The sequence below is a fragment of the Ciona intestinalis genome, chromosome 14 (assembly GCF_000224145.3).
Source record: "Ciona intestinalis chromosome 14, KH, whole genome shotgun sequence".
NCBI classification, from domain to species: Eukaryota; Metazoa; Chordata; class Ascidiacea; order Phlebobranchia; family Cionidae; genus Ciona; species Ciona intestinalis.
This window is the reverse complement of record NC_020179.2, coordinates 4,314,169-4,325,777: the sequence shown is the minus strand read 5'-3', so window position 1 is coordinate 4,325,777 and position 11,609 is coordinate 4,314,169.

Here is an 11,609-nt window from a genome sequence, read left to right as displayed (position 1 = left end):
TACATTGGTTGTTAAAAATCGTTGCAGAATATAATGCAGTCTCGTCGCCGTGAAAGTTAAACGAACAAGCGATCTTTTTATTGGTCTATAAATTTTGTTATAACTGAAGTATAAACGAGACGCAAGAGAAGATGTTTACCGCCCAAGGTTGGTCTTTTACAGCTTTCTCGGCGATTTCTTTGATCTTTGCGATCTGATAAGATTTCAAGACCCGCGCCTGACTAGGAATATTTTACGACGGGGGGAAAGAAGTTGGCTTGTGGACAAGGACAATTATTCAATGCCATTCCTTGTTATTTGTACATTCACACCGAATAGGTCGCTGCAAGGGCAAGGTCTCATAAAGTTTAAAACAACACGAGCATACAAGCAGTGTTAAACTGCTGCCTGATATGCTTCCCATGGTCCAGTGTCCAGTCCATGCACATTAATGCTAATTATGAAACTAAGAACAAGTTTTGCACAACGAAACAATAATAAATGTCAGGACTATTGATTCTCACTTTAATTGGTTTGGCAGCCACAGTTTATTTTTACACTTTTTTTTAACTAAGCAGTTTAATCCCCCTCCCTTCGTTGTTGTAATTGGCTTGATACTATCTACCTGTATTTAGCAACATTGCCACATACTTGGCATACTACGTTACTTCGCACTGACATTTCTTTAGTAATTACAAACCTATATAAACCATAATAACTCCACCTGGCGATATTAAGCCGATTCTAGCCTGCATAAAAATACCACTGGTGTTCGAACCGTACGAATCCCAAGAGAATTCTAGCATTACAGAGCACATTCGACCTGTGTAATTGTATAAGCAACAACAACGAAATCTAAATCGACTTACAAGTGCAATAAACTCCATAACTGCATAACACGTGACATGGTGACGGCTTTAAACTTGAACCCAGTCAACAAATGTAATATCCGTTTGCAATTTTCAATCACAACTTGAAGTTCGTGTAACGAGTGACGGAGCACAGGCACCGACAGCATGGCTACCATCTATACTGCGATAACACGGCAAAATCGTTGGAATATGACTCGTATGGAACTATATGCAAAGCCTGGATAGCGGGAGAAATTTGACTAAATCTTTAATGAGGAGCCACGTTATAAAATCGACCGATCATGCCATTGAGCTGTGTGCATTGATTTCGTGTCAGTAGGGGGATAAGGCAACTTATAATACGAAGCTAGATGGGTATCCGAGGGGAAGGTACGGTGGTGTTATGTACCTCAACTTGGTCATATACTAAAAGATCAAACGCCTTGATCACGCCACTGCTAGTAACAGTATACGTCGCCCATACATATTTATACGTTCAACAAAAAGACAGGGATCAACACTAAACCGCTTTACATATAAGTCAATAATACAACACCGTCCCAAGGGCTACAATGTACTAAACTAGGTCGAAGGTAAATAATTCGCTCTACGTTGATAACTACAGTAATCACTAATAAGCTGTTTTAGACAAATAAGTAAAAAATAACACTGATAATTTGGTAAATATTATTTCAGTGATCAGTTATTTAACTTAAAACAGGAGTTCTATTCATATATATCTTGCACTTGATCTGCTAATACACTGATCGCATTAAACAACAAAATCTTTATCAGCTTATATTACCTGTCTATCAGTTCTGTTGAGTTATCCGTATAAACTAACAACACTGTTTAAGACAGCAGACCAATAAATAATCCCAGCGTTAACTAGTGGTGTAGGGCCCTGCCACCGCGGCTGTGTCTTGGGAATTGAAACCTCGGCCGGGAGATGACATGGCTTTGTTACCTTACAGTGTTTCCAGATAGATTTCTCGTTCTTACTATCTGATTTTGCGGAATTCGTCGCTAAGTTTGATTGAATAGAAGTATTTCCGCGATCTTAACCTGCCTTAGGCGTATACGGGTTATAGTCAGGAGTTAGTTCTTTATAAAGAACATACTGCCAGCGCTATTAACGAAGATAAAGTAAATTGGTAGTTGGTGGTGTTTGTAACCGTGTTATTTGCTCGCAACCGTTGATTCACCTGTTGCATAGCACCAATGAATTACACATTTCAATTACTGGAGCTACGAATCACAGTTTGAGCGACACTATTACTATTTTGTAACCACAAGTCGCTTTCGGATGAATGTGTATGTAATAGTGGCAACACCCACGTAACGTAGTAAGGGGTGCATGAGATCACCCGCACGGATGAGTGCGCACGCCGGTCATGCTTCGCTGAGCATGGCTATGATTGTTTTTCTTTCTTTTCAAGACTCTTCGGATCGACTTTGTGATCCTCAGTCAAGTAAACATAGCGCTAAGGTAACGTCAGCAAGGTATCGTCTCAAATCCCAACTATGACCCAATCAACTTCTACGCATCATTCTTTGCATAATAATAAGTATATCCTAAAATATAGTTTCCAATATTTGATAATTCAATCGCGATAGGGAAGTAGGATTATCGTATAGAACGCCAACAAGGGATAGATCCCGTATGTATACAAGCAACGGAGCGTGGGAGACGATACAAATTAATGAATAAAATTACACGGGGAGAACTGCTTATTTGGCCTTTAGAAATTCAAAATAGATACTTTCTCCAAAGTAAACGACGCAAAGAAAATTTAAGTGAATTGTGAAACGACAGTTAATAAACACGACATCTCGTTATTGAAAACAGCTGTGTTAGTTACTACGAGAGGTTTATTTAATATTCCATATATCTATTATGCATAAAGGTTAGGGCAGTGAACGACGTTTGCGACGAAAGGTACAACAGGTTTAATCGTATTATGTACTTGTGTTATCAAACAAATTTTACCCCATTTGGAATCGATAAATCAATTTGATTCTACGATTATTTTTTTCGTTTGTTGAACACTAACGACAGCTGGGGAACAATACATTAGCAACGGTATATCAACTGCGCTTCGCTCTTAATGCATATTGTATGATGCGTTTTCCAGCAATACTTAACCGTAACGTGAGAAGACCACACATAATCGACCGTCACGTCGTTAGTTGCACGAAAACAATCCTTAAAAGCATAAAGATCACGTATATATACGCTTGCTATCTTATAAACTACTGACCGTAAACTGCATATTGGTTGTTAAAAAATAGAGTGGTTTGTAATTAGGGATGCACATTACAGAATAATTAGTTATTCTAGGATATCCTAGAATACTTTATTTCGAATCTAGAATTCCGAATCTAGAATTTCGAATCTCTTTAAATTCATAGGGAAAAAAATAATTTTAGCCACCTCAGTCAGTTTATTGACTCTTTCATAGTAGCCTTATTGGATCATGAGCTGTAAAATGATTAAAAATTGTACTATTGGGTAGTTTTTGCGTCACAAAACGTATAGCAAGCTATGAAAAGACGTTGGGAAACGTTTACCTTCGAAAGTCCCACAAACACAAAAATTTTTTTTTTCAAAATTAATAAGTTTTAAAAATTGTTAATATAGTTTATAAGATGACGTGTGATGACGTCATTAAACAGAATACCGAATCCCGTAATTAGATTCGAATACAAAAGGATTCGAATCTCACGGATTCGAAATTCTGTAATGTGCATCCCTATTTGTAATGTGCTCGTCTGTTTAACCCCTTAAGGCCTAATCTAACGGTTTAAACTAAATGTATACAAGCGTATTATCTATACACCACATAGCCTACTATATATTGTCTGCCAGGAAATCCAGTTGTTTCAGATATTGCCCGTCTATTAAGCCAAAATCTAACGCTAGTGGTTTAAAACGCAAAACACACATGAAAACACTCTTCCATATTCGATAGCCCATAGCAGAATAACCTGCAGGGTCCTAAAGATAACTTTGCAAAGTCAATATTTTTTATGACTTGTTTTAAAAGTAAAAACACGCATTACAAGTTGATTTACATACAGAATATAAGTTTTAATAAAATTAATTAAACTCTAATGCCAGTAAGCAATATCTCTTCATTTTAACTGGGTATGACTATAATATTGGCAGTGCATTCTACGCAATGTTAAGATCAACTACAACGCGACCTACCAGTGGCTTGCGTTTCTAAAAATGACCAAAATTACTTTCAACAGCAGAGTAGAGTAGTACGAGGATGCTAGAGTGAAGTCGACTCCGTTATCGCTACGAGTACCAACTTCATCTTTGCCACTTGAAGATCACTCAGGACAAAATACAAGTCAGACAAGAGTCGTTGAGCGCTCCAGAACACGAGAAAAGATAGCTGGTGGCTCAACAGTAATTTGTTGCCCATTAAGTTTCGCAATAAAAGTGCTGTTTAACAGAACCTGGTCCCTTACAAAGTTAACCAACACCCATTGCTAATTAACTATCATGGTTTTTATTTTTATAAAATGACAATAGAAATGAACCGTATACGTGGGGCACATTATTAGTTATTACCTATTTTAGTGTGGAGTCTTATCTTCAGCATACCACGGCCGAGATTATGGAGAAAACAACAAGATGATCCACTTTAATTAAAACCACGTAATATCGAGCGTGTTATAACCAGCACAAGGCATGTTACACTGGAGTTTGGGAGTCTCTTAACCTTTTAAGTGGGAAGCAACGAACATGGGCGACGCAGAATAAGAAACATGATAGGAAACTAAAGGAAGGAACCTAACAGTCGCCTAATAAAGTTCTTGGCCGCTGGCATCCGGCAGTGCCGTAAAAAATTGTTTCATAAACGTCGCTCAAAGAAACAGGCGCCCGAATTACAATACAGTGAAGCCTGCCAACTTCCGACGGTGTGACGTAATGTATGACGTCATATTCACACAATGGCTTAATTTAATATTACCGGGGTGGGCGCGAAAATAAAATATAGGAGTGGAAATCGTAAAAATATATTTCGGTATTTAAATGAAATGGTATTTCACAGGAAAATCGAGATCGGTATAAATTTAAATTGTATCCGATAAAACGGTTAAATTCGGAAAATTGTATTATAGATTATTAGTTGGGTAAATGCGTATTAAACTACGAAAATATAGATTTATAACCGATCAATATTGGGTTTTATAACCGGATTTTAAAATATATAAATATATTAAGTCAACATTATTATGGACAGTGGTTACTACCCACCTGTGCGCTCATAACTTTGTCCAATTAAAACCAAAGCAACCAATAACCACCTGTCGAAACTAAGCTAAGCTAACCATGGAACGTTATTTATTCCTTCGGGATTTATTTGTATATACGTAAGTGTGGTGATGACCATTGCGATTTACGGTAACTCATAGAGCATTTATATAGGAAAGAAAATTATAACGGAAACACTGACAACAGGGGGGGGGGGGTTAATTACATTGTCGTAATTGAAAGATCATGATCATGACGAAACAAGCCCGTTTATTGACAGAGATGACGTTGGACACGGCTGACTGCACACCAGGTGCTGGGAAATGTGGGGTGCATACGTTAGGTTCGGTGACCCATGGCCCTTCTTCCGGGACGACGATTTAAAACAACAGGCAGGCTTTGGTTTAAGTTACGATTATAAGAAGATCTGCTCGAGGCGTAGTGAGTGGTGGGCCAACATTATATCTGGCATATTTGCGGCGTGACGCGTTCTATTTGCGGCAAATCATAGTTTTATGATGGTAGCATTCCCAGGCCGCGTTGTTTTTTTACAAGCAAACATCAAAGGCAGATAAACAGCGACCCTTTTAACTCCCGAAAAATGTTAATTATAGTGATTACCAGGGCGATGACGTAAACAGGGATACGATATATCTTAAGATAAAAACCTGGGTGTTGGGTAATGGGCCAACTCCCTAAATGCAAACTCCCATGGCGTGATTTGCCGTGGAACATCACCCATATAAAATTGAAAAATCCGCGCACGCCGCAAAACTATCTTCGCCATACAATACATGATATTGTAGTGCTGTTGTTTCAATAGTTGTTTCGTAAAGTATGTCTCCGTAAAAGATGATTAAATACGCGGAAAAACTCCCACAATCTACATACAGCTGACACTACATTGGAAACGATATTCCCGAATTGTTTCCGCCAATCAGAAGCACTCGGATACCGGTGATCAAATGTTACGTCATAATACTTATTGTGACTCAGCTTATACACAAACACTTGAGGCGAAAAACGGGAAAAAACTTTCGTTATTTTTTCCAGCAAATAAAACGCTCCAGAATATAAAAACGTTTGGCGGGAGTCTGTAGAACATTCGCCTAATGATAAATACGACACTTAACCCAACATAATCAGTTTAAGTCCCTAATCAGCGAGTGGCGCGTGCATGGTTATGGTTTGTGAGAGATACTTCAAAGCTCCATAGAAACTACTTATGTCTATCACGGCCAATATATCTCACTTGACCCTTAGCTTTATTGATTAGCCAGGATTGACGCCAATGGTCGTTAATTCTCATAATTCTCGACCTTGTTAAAGTGACGGCAAGTTCATTATTACTGGAAGGAGAAAAGATATTCTGTCAAACTTGGCACTCACAGACACGTAACAGACACCACGAGCATCGGCGGCGGCAATCATATTTGCACCCAACAGAAAACACAAATACCGACAAGTATAACTGTTCCACAATTGCAATAACATTCTTAGCTGCAAAACTTAACAATGCTTCTATACAGTATAAGCTACGTCTATTAGGACTTCCATTTCCCACGTCCAACCTATTAGCACCACACCTAAATCTGCTGTCAATAAAACACGTTAACAACAACAGCAAGAAGATTGTATTTGCAGGGCGCAACTCAATCCCGATGATGTAATCAGTTAGCTCATGTACAAGGCCCTGGGAAAGGAGTTCCCAATTTGATTTCGGTTGAAAAGAAAATAGAGCATCATGACAATGGGTTGGGTCCCTTGTATTCATCAGCAACTGTTTACATTCCCCGCAATTACATAGGAGCTATTCACTGCCTCACACACCACTGAACGACAATAGATACGGATCGTTGGGACCAGAGGTACCCATTTACTTTCCCTCATTATTCTCACATTGATTCAACACAAAGGTATACCTTATTGCGCGTAGAGAAGGTATGGGTAGTGGTGAAAATAGATAATCATTTTGTACAGAGTAAGAAAGAAGAACTCCACAAGGAATTGTTGGTAACATGACCCTGCCCTGCTTTAACCACTTAACTCCTGAAATGTTTTGGAAAGAGAGCGCCCAAATAAAGACAATGCTTTCATTTTATCAACACTCTTAAACTCGCAAAAGTTGGATTCAGTGACAAAACAAACATAGTCTTGAAAGCACGATACTTAATTCGAAATTGGTGACACTAAAAGTCATTTAGAGTCCAGCCACAGTGACCACAAGTGAGCACGGGCGACATATTGATTACAAATTTTATTGATTGAAAAACAGTCGCACACGATTGGCGGGAAAAGTTTTTATTCTTTTGTATTTTACAACAATGTAAAAACAAACTTTAGCAGGCACTGGAAAAAGTAGAAACGTGGTTTATATAACAACTGAAAAGTCATTCAAGTAAACACAGGCCATTTCAACATACCACAATTATTTGTAGACAAAGTGCTTGCACATTAAACAAAATCTAGCTTATGTAAACATATGAAGGAATGCAATTAATTATGCTGGCCACATAACATGAAGGCATTAACACTATGCAGCTGCTAATTTGAAAAATATTAACACTAAACATGCTAAATAACTGAAATGAACGGAATTTGTTAAACACATACGAATTGTAAAACTAAACACAACAATAACAAACTCCCTTTAAACCCAACATTCCTATTACCAATGAACATTGTTTAAAACATCTTAATATTTACATGCGTTTTAATAATTAACCAAACAGTCAATACACAATACAACAACAATTCAGTTGCAAAACCTATGCCAATACAACTGAACAGTGAACATCAATGTAGCAGACCTTATTTCTGTTTACTCATAAACATACTATCCATTTCTTTCTTTGACTAAAATTACCTACTTTAATACTTTGGTTTGATAATTGATATATACATATCAAGGCAAAGGATGAATTTCACAAATTAAGTAAATTTTCCTAAATTTTTAATTTTAATCACATAGTAAACAGTTTGACAAATTAAGACTGAAAATATCCACAATCTACTGCTTTATTTAATTTTCAATTTTGAGAAAATAGAAAAGGTAACTTGTATTATGAAGAATAGAATGAGACTGATAGCTCCAAAATAAATTACTTGTCGCCTGTTTATCTTTTATGCACATTTCATGCACTGCAGTAAAGGCATGCAGAATTAACTGTCAATGTATAAGATCTTCTGCATTAGTCAGGCAAATACTGTCACAAAGCATCACTTACAAATCTGTACAGATTTTATATAAGGTTGATAATACCAAATACATTTGCACAAAAGTATTCCCAAATACATACCGGACTTTTGGTTTACTTTTTGCAAATGTTATATACGAAAGTTAAAACTTAAAAATAAGGTAGAAAGTCCGTTTATATAAGAAATGTGAAAATGCAAAGAACTAAACAACACATAGTTAACTTAAAGGATCACTCAATAAGTCATATATTTATCTGTTTAAACTTAAAATCAACGTTAAATGCCTGAATTTTAGTCTTTAAATACTGCTACAAAGTTTCAAGTATACAAACAGAAATACCCTAAATACAGAAACATGTAAGGCTGATAATGCAAAACCGAAGTTATTTTGAAATACACACCTTTGCATTGACTTCATGCGTTGATGTGTGTCAATAGACTAACATAATAATAAACAGTAGAAAATTCCCTGCTTTCTAATACCATTCACTATCATACAACATATTCTAAATTTCTAATAAACTGTGATGTCATTAAGCGACGTTAATATTTATAAATAGTAAAACAGTTTCACCAACAAAATATAGACATGACTGGCTGCCTATAAACCATAGATCCCTTTTTAATACAGCAGCCGTATCTGCTACGAAAACCGCCGTTATAGCAACTGGGAAATGAAGTTTTGCCACATCAATAATTAACAAAGCGTCTGCTTTAAATTTAAACAAAGTAACACACACGTTTACTCACGATAAGATGAGGTTTCGAACCGTTTTCTTCTTTTGTTTATGTTTTCTAAATGCAAGTAGATTATATATCGTAAATAGATCATTAAAAGTGAAAATATTTCGATATTTTCTTTATTTTTCTAAACAACCTTTGAAGTTAAATAAATATAAGCGCGGAGAAATAATCCTTAAAACGGATACCACGTAGGTCTAATTCGCTGCGAATTTCCGTAATCTTGAAATATTTGCTTTTTAATGGGGACTTTTAGCGAAGAGAATTTTTTTCGCATTACAAACTGTCAAACTAAGTAGGTCAAACTTATATTTTAAACATGTGTATATATCAGTTACACAAAAAAATATATTTTCTTGTTATTCTGAAGTTTTAAAACGTTTATACAATTTTGTGGGGTAAGATGGATACCGTTAGCACACAATATCCCACACTTTGTTATCGTGCCTTTAACAATACTCTTTTAAGAGTCGTGATAATATGGTTGTGTAATTGTGTGAATACTGTTTGTTTATGGGCGATACAAGATAATTAAACATTTGGACCATCCTACCCCTATAATATACTCTGCGCAGTGTAACACATGGGACAAAACATACGTTTTTGGTTTGCAGGTACTGAATGCAACTAGCGATGTCTATACCTCGACCTTACAGAGTGGAGTGTAAAAACTAACATGTAGAACTTCATGCCCGTAATGATACCTTTGCAAAAAAAAACATCCATATTTTTTACCTGCAGAATCCGCGAAGTGGTGTCCCAGAGGAGGTTTTGCAGCAGCTGGTCATGTTGGTAAATAAACTACTCTGTAGCGCTAGCTACCGGTTTCCATACTTAACGATTTTCAAATGCTCATTAATACTCGAGGAAGTCTTCTTTTACTTTAAATGCATGTCAATTTATGATGATGATCATGAACATTATTAAAAGTACTTCATTTGGGGATTATACAAAAAAAGAATATATATATTGGCGGAAAACCGCAGTCGCTTAACACTGCTGTTTCACACACCTCTACCCGCTTACGAGATACAACCAGTTTAACTTTGTAAGTGGTCATATATTCAAACATGGTGGAGAATTAAAATGTGAATGAATGTAACTTATTTATCCTCGCATGACGGGGCAACGACAGTCGTTATAACACGGGTGTTCATACACCTCGTGCCAGCTTACGAGTTACCATGTATGTTACTTTGTGAGCGAGTTTAGAGAACCCATTAGTGACCGCTGAGTTTAAGCAACCGTTAAGGGCGTTGCCAAGAACACAACACTTTTAGTGGTGGCAGCATGTAGCCTCGAACCCATTTTCCCTTGGGTCGCCGACAGGCGTCTTAAATGCTGTACCACGCCTCCAGATCCCAACAGTATAAAATTGTTATTAAACAAAGGATGCATTTTATGAACATGAAGATTTTTAACTAAAAACAATCCCACCAACGCTAAAGTGCTTGAAATTTTATCAGATACATCATGAAACATGTTTATCAATATCGTATTTTCACGACTTGATTTGCTGGTTAATTTCGCCTCTTGGTTGTTTCATTAAATCATGGCCTTCGCTACTATGATAGATGGAACAAATATACGGTGGGGTGGGGGACGGTGGGATATCTTTAGCACGAAATAAATAAATATCCTGGTCGTTTAAACAATTAACAATGGTCCATGACATTTGCGAGGACAAGGTTTTATAATTCCTTGAATGTTCTTTGTTTACTACCAAAATGTACGAGAAAATAGAATGAAAAGATGTCCCATCTTCCCCCATCCCACTATATGTGTTGTATGTGGATGATAATTATGAGAATATACGGATATAAATTCCTAAAGTATTCTTTGTTTATTAGAATATTGGTGCAGCGGTCGCGTGTTTTGTTTAACCACCAATTCGGTAAAAAATCTTTGTTTTCTACCAAATTGGTCGATAAAAGAAAATGAAACCTGGACTATCTTACTCCATTCTACTATGTAATCGCATATATTAGCGTCTTAGCAAATTCGTGGCTGCAAATTTGCTGCTAAGTCTTCTGAGACAAAACAAAGCCGACTTCGATAAGTTTAAAAGAATTCTCGCAGAATTGCATTAAGAATCATAGATGGCAAGCTCCTTTGGGGTTTGGCCACTCGATCGGCAAGCGAAATATCATTTAAGTTTTTAAATGTCGTTTAAATGGCAGCAGCCGTAACAGGTGGACTGCCACGTGTCGCCCGGTGTGATCGTGTTTCTATCCCAAGGGTGGCAGTGCAGGCATGCCGACGCTCATATGAGCCATTCATAATAATTTGGCGCATGTAAGAGGAAAATGCACCAGTAAGATGGTGCCAGCACATTGTAATTAAAATGTGGTGCTACGGGGTAAGATGGAAATCGTTAGGAAATAAAATCCCTTATTCCCAATCGCTTTTACCAATTAACCACGTTATTTTATATTTGCGAAGTTACGGTTACATAATTATAGTAGGGTGGGGGAAGATGGAACAACTTTAGCACAAAATATATAAATATCCTGGTCGTGTTTTAAACAATTAACAATGGTCTATGGGAGTTGCGAGGATACGGTTTTATA